This window comes from Triticum dicoccoides, chromosome 3B (genome assembly GCF_002162155.2).
Source record: "Triticum dicoccoides isolate Atlit2015 ecotype Zavitan chromosome 3B, WEW_v2.0, whole genome shotgun sequence".
Taxonomy (NCBI): Eukaryota; Viridiplantae; Streptophyta; class Magnoliopsida; order Poales; family Poaceae; genus Triticum; species Triticum dicoccoides.
The window spans coordinates 233,620,826-233,631,048 of NC_041385.1; positions in this window are offsets into that span (position 1 = coordinate 233,620,826).

Consider the following 10,223-nt stretch of genomic DNA (forward strand, 5'->3'; position numbering starts at 1 on the left):
AGTATTTGGTTGGCGAGGTTCATCCTCGTCTTCACTTGGTGTTTCCCTTCCCTTGTGTTCGGCGTTTAGTTTGCCGGCATGCTTGAAGACCCAACACTCTTTGTGCATGTGGTTCGTAGGTTTGTCGGAGGTGCCATGAATTTGGCATAGTCTGTCCAGAACTCTGTTGAAACCGGACGGTCCCTCTTTACTGCCTTTAGGTTGCTTATTTTGCTGGTTAGGTCAAGAGCCTCGGAATCCGGCATTAACCGTTGTGTTGTTCGGGCTCTCTTCCTTGTTTTGGCGTTTGTTTTTATTACGCCGTGGCTTCCCATTGCCATCCCTTACTTCAGATGTGCTGGGGTCGCTGGTGCCTTTGCGGGCGAGCCAGCTATCTTCTCCCGCACAAAAGCGGGTCATAAGGCTTGTTAGGGCTGCCATTGTCCTTGGCTTTTCTTGGCCGAGGTGTCTGGCGAGCCACTCGTCCCGGATGCTGTGCTTGAATGCCGCTAAGGCTTCGGCATCCGGGCAGTCAACGCTTTGATTCTTCTTAGTGAGGAATCTGTTCCAAAGCTTGCAGGCGGACTCTCCGGGTTGTTGGATTATGTGACTTAAATCGTCAGCATCCGGAGGCCGGACATAAGTCCCTTGAAAATTGGCCCTAAAAGCGTCCTCTAGTTCCTCCTAGCTCCCGATTGAATTTTCGGGGAGGCTTTCAACCAATGCCGAGCTGGTCCCTTTAGTTTGAGGGGAAGGTATTTGATGGCATGAAGGTCATCTCCATGAGCCATGTGTATGTGGAGGATAAAGTCCTCGATCCAGACCCCTGGGTCTGTCGTTCCGTCGTATGCCTCTATGTTTACAGGTTTAAAGCCCTGTGGGAATTCATGGTCCAGTACTTCATCAGTAAAGCATAGGGGGTGAGCAGCCCCTCTGTATCTGGACGCGCTGTGGCATGCCATCGGCTGTTGTTGTGTTCGATGTTTGTTCCGAACTGGTGTTTGGTTTTCATGATTGTTTTGACGACCATAGTCCTTCGCTGGGGTATCTCTTTTAGATCCGTAGATGGACCTAGCTGTGCCTGCTTTCTTCTCCAGGTGCTCATGTAAATCATGGGCGTCTTTGGCAGCTGGTTTGTTGCAATTATGAAGTGGTACTCCTGGTCTCCTGGTCGTGTTGTTCTTCGGTGGAAGAGCCTCGTCGTCGAATTCTGGCAGTAGCTTGCGTTTTGGGTAGCTCTTTGTATGGCGATCGTCGCCGTATCTTTCTTCAGTGTCTAGCACTTTGTTCCATCTGCGATCGAGCATTTCCTGTGCGGCTTTAAGCCATTGCTATGAATGCGTCATCGTCCGGACTGTCTTCTTGTCCTGGGCCGGATTGGTGAACTCGTCCCTCTGGATCGTTTTCTTCGGGCGTATGACCCGGACTATGTTCGGCGTGACCTGGTTCATCCTGCTCCATCGTTGGCTCTGTTTAGTCGTTATTGCCTTCATGGTTGACCGGAGTATCCATTCTTCTGGCGCTCTTGCTGATATTGTTACTGTTGCCGGATTTGGAACGGCGTCTGCGCCGTTGCTTTGGTTTTTACCCAGGGGTGTTATCTTCCGGATTGTCACCGTCGCCTTCCTTGGGCGTATCCACCATGTATATGTCGTGTGGCGAGGCGTGAATCCGGCACCTCATAGATTCTGAGTCTTCGCCTGCATCGTCGTCCATACCGTCGATGTCTTCGGAGTCGAAGTCTAGCACATCGGTTAAATCATCAACCGTGGCTATGAAGTGGGTGGTGGGTGGGCAACGAATGTCTTCGTCGCCTGCTTCCCACTCGAGCTGGACATAATTCGGCCCGAGATTCTCTGCCAAAGAGAGGGTTTTGAATGAGTTTAGTATGTCGCCGAAGGGCGAGTGCTGAAAGATGTCCGCCGCGGTGAACTCCATCACCGGAGCCCAACCGGGATTGGGGGGGCCCGAGGACGCACGGACTGGAGCCTACAACCGGACACGAGTCCAGGGGCCCGGGGTCACCGGTTTCCTCAAAAGTGAAGCATGTGTTCGGCTCCATCGCCGATGAGGGTACGGCCTGTGGGGCGGGGTCCAGCCCTCCGTCTTTAGGCAACACAAGCTATCCCGGATTTAGGTCCGGGGCTTCTACCGGGATGATATCCCAAGCAACGCCTGACAGCAGGCCTAAGCCATGCTCATCGTGACTGTTCGGCGCTTCTGGCGCTGGCCCAAATCCGCCGAAGATCAAGTCTCCTCGGGTATCCGCCGTGTGGTTCATGTTTCTGAACCCGATTTGAGGGCCAGGGGCATAGCTATCGATCTGCTCCAAGTGGCCAAGCGAATTGGCCCGCAGCCGCCGAACACGAAGATCTGTTCGGGGAGGGATGTCTCACCCTGGGCAGCGTCGTTAATGACGACCGAAGGAGCCATCGAGCCTGACGGCGACGTCACAGAGGAACTCTCAATGAAAGCACCAATGTCGGTGTCAAAACCGGCGGATCTCGGGTAGGGGGTCCCGATCTGTGCGTCAAGGCTGATGGTAACAAGAAGTAAGGGACACAGGTGTTTACCCAGGTTCAGGCCCTCTCGATGGAGGTAAAACCCTACTTCCTGCTTGATTAATATTGATGATATGGGTAGTACAAGAGTATATCTACCACGAGATCGTAGAGGCTAAACCCTAGGTGCTAGCCTATGATGGTATGAATGTAATTGTGATCGGCCTTTTAGGGACCAACCTCTCCGGTTTATATAGACACCGGAGAGGGCTAGGGTTTACATGGAGTCGGTTACAAGGAAGTAAATATAATATCCGGATTGCCAAGCTTGCCTTCCACGCCAAGGAAAGTCCCATCCGGACATGGGCCGAAGTCTTGAGTCTTGTATCTTCACGCTTCAATAGTCCGGACGTTGTACACAGTCCGGCTGTCCGGATACCCCCTAATCCAGGACTCCCTCAGTCACCCTGGAGACCCAAGATCAGCATAATGCGGAGGTTACAAAACTAAAGGATCAGATAAGTCAGGCCAAGGCGGACATGGCGGCTAAGGAGGCCAGGATGACTGAAGAGCAGGCCGCTTTAGATGCCCAATCACAGCAGATTCAGGCGCAGAATTACTGGCTTATGTTGGATCAGAACGCGTCAAACGAAGTAATGGGGAGGAAGTACCGGTCTCGTCTGCCGCCGGTTTACGAAGGAATGAATCTCTTCAATATGCCAGGAGCTGGGCCTAGTAATCCGGCAGCAGTAAACCGGACCGAGGCACCTGGGGCAGCGCCGGATCAGCCATGGGTGATGGACCCGCCTCGACGGACGGACAACCTGCCGCAATACATACCGATGCCGCCAGGTCACTTCTCTAGCCCTTTGGATAACATGATTGCTGCAGCGTCACGTTTGGCAGCTATTCCGATGGAGGGTGACACACTGGCGGCGGTTGAGACGCGACGGGCCAGGGATCTTCTTCAAACCGCTGTTGTGTAGCAGCATGCTTATTCTTACAGCCGAGACAGGATACATTCAACCCCCCATCCGAGCAAAAGTTACAGCAGGCACATGGACGAACCGGCTGTGTCAAGTAGTGCGCGGCACCGTGATGCCCCTCGAGGGCCTAATCCGGCGCGTGGCGATACGAATGCTCAGGATGTGGTAAATAATGGCAGGGCACAACGCGAAGCAGAGTTAGCAGCGCAGTTGGCAGTGCAACACTAGAATCATCAAACCGCTCGGGTTCAACCAGGGGCATCAGTTGAACGTGGTTTGGCTTTTAGCTCTTGGGGAGTGCCATGCCTCACCCCGGCTATGCGTAATGTGCGGCTGCCCAAGGATTTCAAGGGTCCGTGTAAAGTGCCTAATTATACTGCCAATCAACCCCCCGAGGCGTGGGTTGAAAGTTATGAGATGGCAATGGAGATGCATGATGTGGATGAAGCGGCGTGTGCAAAATACTTCACCATGATGTTGGACGAAACGGCTCGCACCTGGCTACAGAGCCTGCCCTTTAACTCGATCAGTTCATGGGACGAGTTGAAGGCCCGGTTTATAGCGAACTTCAAGGATACGTGCAAACAACCCATCTCCATTGTGGATCTGGCTGCTTGTGTCCAAGGAGAGAACGAATCAACAACTCATTGGGTGTGCCGGGTTTCAGAAATCCTGCATTCGTCGGGCCGCATCAATGCTGATACAGCGATCGTGACATTGGAGGGAAATTGCCGGTTTAAGTCGCTGAAGATGAAGTTGGGATGGCTCAAGCGCCACTGCAACTATATGGGAACACTCATGGTCGCTCTGGTCAAGTATGCTGATTCTGATAATACCAAGGATCCCGATTCTGACGAAGAGAAGACGGTGAAGGGAAAGAAGAATGCCGGTACAAAGGGACATGATAACCAGGCGAGCCATGGGAACAATGGTAAGTGTAAAGCGGACAATTCGGATTTTGTGGATAACACCAATATGCAGGGTAATGCGCAACGTCGCAAGGGTAAACCACCCCAGCGCGGTGGAGGCATGAATCTGGAGCGCCTGTTAAACCAGCCCTATCCAAAGCACGGGACGAAGGAGGTTCCGGCCATGCACCTCTGGAAGGATTGCTTCATTATGAGGGAATTCAAAAACTATGATCTCTTCCGGTATGATCAGGGCCCATCTGGCGGTTCAGGTCCAGGGTTCCACGGGCCGGGTTACGGTGGAGGCGGTTCAAACTCAGGATTTTAGGGTAATCAGGGCAACCAGAACAACCAAGGTGGTCACAATCAGCAGAGTAATTAGGGGAATCAGCAGCAGTCGGGCTATCAGAGCAACCCGAAGCAGTTAAATGGCGGGCAGTACCATATCTTCACTACTAGTCTGTGCAAGCGCGATCAGAAGATCCATAAAACGGCAGTAAACTCTGTTGAACCGGCAGTGCCCCGTTATCTGCGCTGGTCTGAATAGTCTATTGTTTGGAGTCGGGAGGATCATCCGCCCCGGGTTGATAATCCTGGCCATCTAGCTTTGGTGGTTGCACCGTAGGTTGGAGGTTATAAGTTCACCAAAGTGCTCATGGATGGAGGGAGCAGTATCAATATTTTGTATTATGAAACCTTCCGGCGTATGGGGTTAACAGATAAACATCTTAAACTGTCAAACACCGTTTTTCACGATGTGGTGCCTGGTAAATCGGCTTACCCGGTCGGTAAGATAGCTCTGGAGGTGGTTTTTGGAGATGATCATGATTCAAGATCCGAGACGGTGACCTTTTAAGTGGTTAAAATCAGAAGTCCATACCATGCCTTGTTTGGACGGCCGGTTTATGCTAAATTCATGGCAAGACCGTGTTATGTTTATCTGCAGCTCAAGATGCCGGGTCATAAGGGGACCATCACGGTTCACGGTAGCCGCAAGATTGCTCTGGAGTGCGAGGAAGGTGATGCGGCTTATGCTGAGTCGGTTTGTGCAACGGAGGAACTGAAGTTCTATAAGGACAATGTTGATCCGGCAGACATGACTTCTCTGAAGAAGCCTACTACAAAGCATGATCCGGCTTTGAAGTTCAAATCGGCTGATGAGACTAAATTGATTGATTTTGTCCCTGGCAATTCATCCAAGCAGTTCAGCATCAGCGTCAACTTGGATCTGAAATAGGAAGGCACGCTCATCGAGTTCGTCCGTGAGAACCGGGACATCTTTGCATGGAAACCGTCTGACATGCCAGGTGTACTGAGGGAACTCGTTGAGCACACTCTTAATATTGATCCGAAATTCAAACCGGTCAAACAGTTTCTTCGCCGTTTTAATGAAGAGAGGCGCAAGGCCATTGGTGAAGAGGTAGCCCGGCTGTTGGCAGCAGGGTTTATTGTGGAGGTGTTTCACCCCGAGTGGTTAGCTAATCCGGTGCTTGTACTTCAGAAAAACGGCACTTGGCATATGTGTGTGGATTACATAGATTTGAACACAGCTTGCCCAGCTGATCCCTTTGCCCTCCCCCGTATTGATCAAATCATTGATGCTACGGCGGGTTGTGAGCTTTTGAGTTTTCTGGATGCTTATTCGGATTATCATCAGATCAAAATGGCAGTTAAGGACTAGGAGAAGACAACTTTTATAACTCCTTTTGGAGCCTTCTGTTATGTATCTATGCCTTTTGGACTCAAAAGTGCTCAGGCGACTTATCAACAGTGTGTGCAGAATTGCCTCCATGATCAGATTGGGCGTAATGTTCATGCTTATGTGGATGATATCGTGGTGAAGTCCAGGAAAGCAGAGACACTCATAACTGATTTGCAGGAAACTTTTGATAACCTGAGGGTTTATAAAATGATGCTCAATCCGGCTAAGTGTGTTTTTGGTGTACCGGCTGGCAAACTCTTGGGTTTTCTCGTGTCCAACAGGGGGATTGAGGCTAATCCGGAAAAGATTAAGGCTATCACATCCCTGGCTAAACCAGGATGTATCAATGATGTTCAACGTCTGGCGGGTCGTATCGCGGCTTTGAGTCAGTTTATCAGCAAGTTGGGTGAGAAGGCAATCCCTTTGTATCAGATGTTGAAGAAGACATACAATTTTGTCTGGAGTGATGCTGCTAATGCGGCGTTTGAAGACTTAAAGAAGCAGTTGGCTGAACCGCCGGTTCTTGCTGCTCCGGTTGATAAAGAGCCACTGTTGTTATACGTGGCTGCTAATGCCCGGGCTGTCAGCGTAGCTATTGTGGTGGAGTGCAAGGAGGCTGGGAAGGAATACCCTGTTCAAAGGCCAGTTTATTATATCAGCGAAGTGCTCATTGAGTCAAAGCAAAGGTATCCGCATTGGCAGAAGCTGGTGTATGGGGTTTTCATGGCAAGTCAGAAGCTTAAACAGTACTTTCAAGGCCATCCCATCACAGTGGTCAGTTCTGCTCTCTTGGGGGATATAATCCAGAACCGGGAGGCAACTGGCCGGGTTGCTAAGTGGGCTATTGAGCTTAGACCACACGGTTTGAAATATGTGCCTCGAACAGCTATCAAGTCCCATGCCCTTGTGGATTTCATCAATGATTGGACAGAGTTGCAGGCACCGGAAGACAAACCGGACAGCACATATTGAACTATCCACTTCAATGGGTTGAGGCAATTGGAGGGCTCGGGGGCTGGAGTTGTCCTTACTTACCCTCGAGGTGATAAAATTCATTATGTTCTTCGCTTAATGTTTCCTTGTACTAACAATGCAGCTGAGTACGAAGCCTTACTCCATGGTCTTCGAGTGGCTAAGGAAATGAACTTAAGCCGGGTCTGATGCTTTGGGGACTCCGATCTAGTGGCCCAGCAAGTTTCAGGTACTTGGGATTCCAAGGATCCACTCATGGCCTCTTACCGACGAGAGGTGGATATTGTCGCTGGTCACTTCAAGGGTTATCAAGTTGAGCACATTGATCGGCGCAAAATGAGGCAACAGATGCTTTAAGCCGGCTGGGATCCCAACGTAAACCGGTGCCACCCAATACCTTTCTGGAGGTCTTGCACAACCCGTCAGTTCAGTTGCCTACAGAGGAGGACCTCGCTATTCCTGATCCAGAGGCACAATTGGTGGCCGCTTTACATATTATTCCGGATTGGACGGTTCCACATTTGGCGTATATGAACCGGGCTGAGTTGCCAGAAGATGAGGTTTTGGCCAGGCAGATAATCCGGCGATCTAAGTCCATGGTTATTCACAACGGCGAGTTACACCATTGCAGTGTCTCAGGTGTGTTCCAGCGTTGTGTTTCTCCTGAAGAAGGTCGTGAGATTCTACGTGAGATCCATGAAGGAGATTGTGGTCATCACGCCGGTTCAAAATCATTGGTTGCTAAAGCTTTTCGTCATGGCTTCTATTGGCTGACAGCTCATGCTGATGCTGAGGACTTGGTGAAGCGGTGCGACGGTTGTCAGAAATTCTCACGACGAGCTCTTGTTCCGGCTCAGGAGCTACGAATGATTCCAATCACTTGGCCGTTTGCTACTTGGGGGCTTGATATGGTAGGGCCCTTCAAGCGATCCAAAGATAAGAAGACCCACCTATTGGTGGCGGTTGACAAATTTACTAAGTGGGTTGAAGCGGAGCCAGTAAGCAAGTGTGACGCAGCCACGGCGGTTCAATTCATCAAAAAGGTGATCTTCCGCTTTGGTTTTCCACACAGCATCATCATAGATAATCGCACGAATCTCTCCAAAGGCGAGATGGAGGACTTTTGTCGACGAGAGCACATCCGACTTGATGTATCGTCTGTGGGTCACCACCAGTCTAATGGTCAAGCTGAGAGAGCTAATCAAGAAATCTTGAAGGGTATCAAGCCCCGTCTTATGGTTCCTTTGAAGAGGACGCCGGGATGTTGGGTGGAGGAATTACCATCTGTGTTATCAGCTGTTATCAGTTATCAGCTGTTAGCACATAATCAATTATGAAACCGGTGTTTCTTAATCCGGTCTGGCATTGACTATAAGTCGCCAGGATGATCATCCGGTGTTTGTCATAACCCGGCATGGCTTATTATGCACCAGCACGGCATGGTGGGAGTTTTCAAACACTCAAAATTTGGGTTATCACCCTTACTACCCAAGTTGGTAAACCAACAATGTGATTCAATATCACAGGTATGATATATTTCATATTTCATTGCTCTATAACCTTGGTTATGAAAACTCTGGTTCTATATTGGGTATCATAACCCGTCCGACGGTAAACCGCCAGGGCATGTTTAAGTTTTTCAAATGCAGAAGGCAGGATTTTATGAAAAATACTAAGGCACATAAAGCAAGCATAGCAACAATCATGTCGAATTACAATGTCAGGTAGCAGTGCACGATGGCAGAAGATCAAAGTATTTCAACAAGCCTATTACAAGGTGCTTTGATGCCCAAAAGAATAATTGTTTGTTGACCAGAACGCTATATGCGGAAATCAAACCGACTGCCGGATTATGATTCGTCACCAGGTTGACGTGAAGTTGATGGATCATCTCGCGTCGGTTCAACCTCCTCCTCCCCATCGAGTGGCTGGAAGTCAACAGTGGCCCAATCAATCCCAGTTAAGGCTCGAAAGACAGCTTCATCGCTTATAAGATTGGACGGTTCAACGTCAGGGGCATAGGTGTGCTTACGGATTGGCGGGATAAGATTCTGCGCCACTTTCACAGCTGCATCAACCCGTTTGTTGTCTGCGTCATAGCTGGTCCGATGGGCAGACAAGTCAAGTTCTTTGGCCAATTTGCTTACAAGCGGGCGCATCTCCTTGGTCAAGGCCTTGAGAGCTTCACTGTCAAATTCTGACCCATCTTCTTGTTGGCTAGGATAGCCCTGTCCGATATCTTTCGGATCAAGATCAGCTATCCATGCTTTGGCCCGAGTCAGTGCTGATAAAGCGCCAGCCCTTGCAGCAGATCGCTTTACCTCCTCTATCTGGGCAGGTGTCATAGATAATTTGACCAAGGTATCCTTGATGAAGGTTGGCGCCGGTTTATTGTATGAGGCCGCGCAGATGACTCGTTGAGCACCAGTATACAGTTGTTCCATCAAGGTATAGGCTGCTTTCAACTTCATCCGCATATCCGAGCCTAGATGAGCAATACAACTACCTGCAATGGTTTAAGAACAAATTGTTAAACCAACAACTTCAAAGATGTTTAAGAAAAGCTCTTACACAGAGTACTTACCAAATATCGTAGAAGTCATAGCATTGATCTGATGTTTTAAACCGGTTAGCTCTTCCGCCACCAGTTTAAGAGCTGCTTCGGCATCCTCAGCCCGCTTTACCATAGCAGCCCTCTCAGTTTCCCACTCTGCCCGCTCGCTCTTGAAGCTATCTTTTAATTGCTCCATGGCAGTTAAAGCACCCTTCAATTCATCTTTGGCTTTGGAGGTTTCTGCTTGCTGGGACTTAATATTTTCTTGAAGATCGGCGATCTGGGAATCCTTATTGCTCAAGTCAGCCGACAACAGACAAAGCATTTGTTAATATTTTCTCAAAAGTCCCAAGCACATAACAAGTTATACACTTGGCACTCAGGGGCTAATGCGGATTGCTTTTCTCTAACTGGTATTTTAAGTCCCAAGGCTCAATACAAGTATTAAACTTGGCACTTGGGAGCTAATGCTGAATTGATCAAATAAACCGGAGGTGAAGGAAGTCAACAAAGGTAATATTTGCAACAGAAAGTCCCGGTTCAACTTGCAGAGATAAACCGACCCTTGGGGGCTAGACAGTTGAAGTCTTTTCTATCAAAAGTCCCGGTTCATCTTGAAGA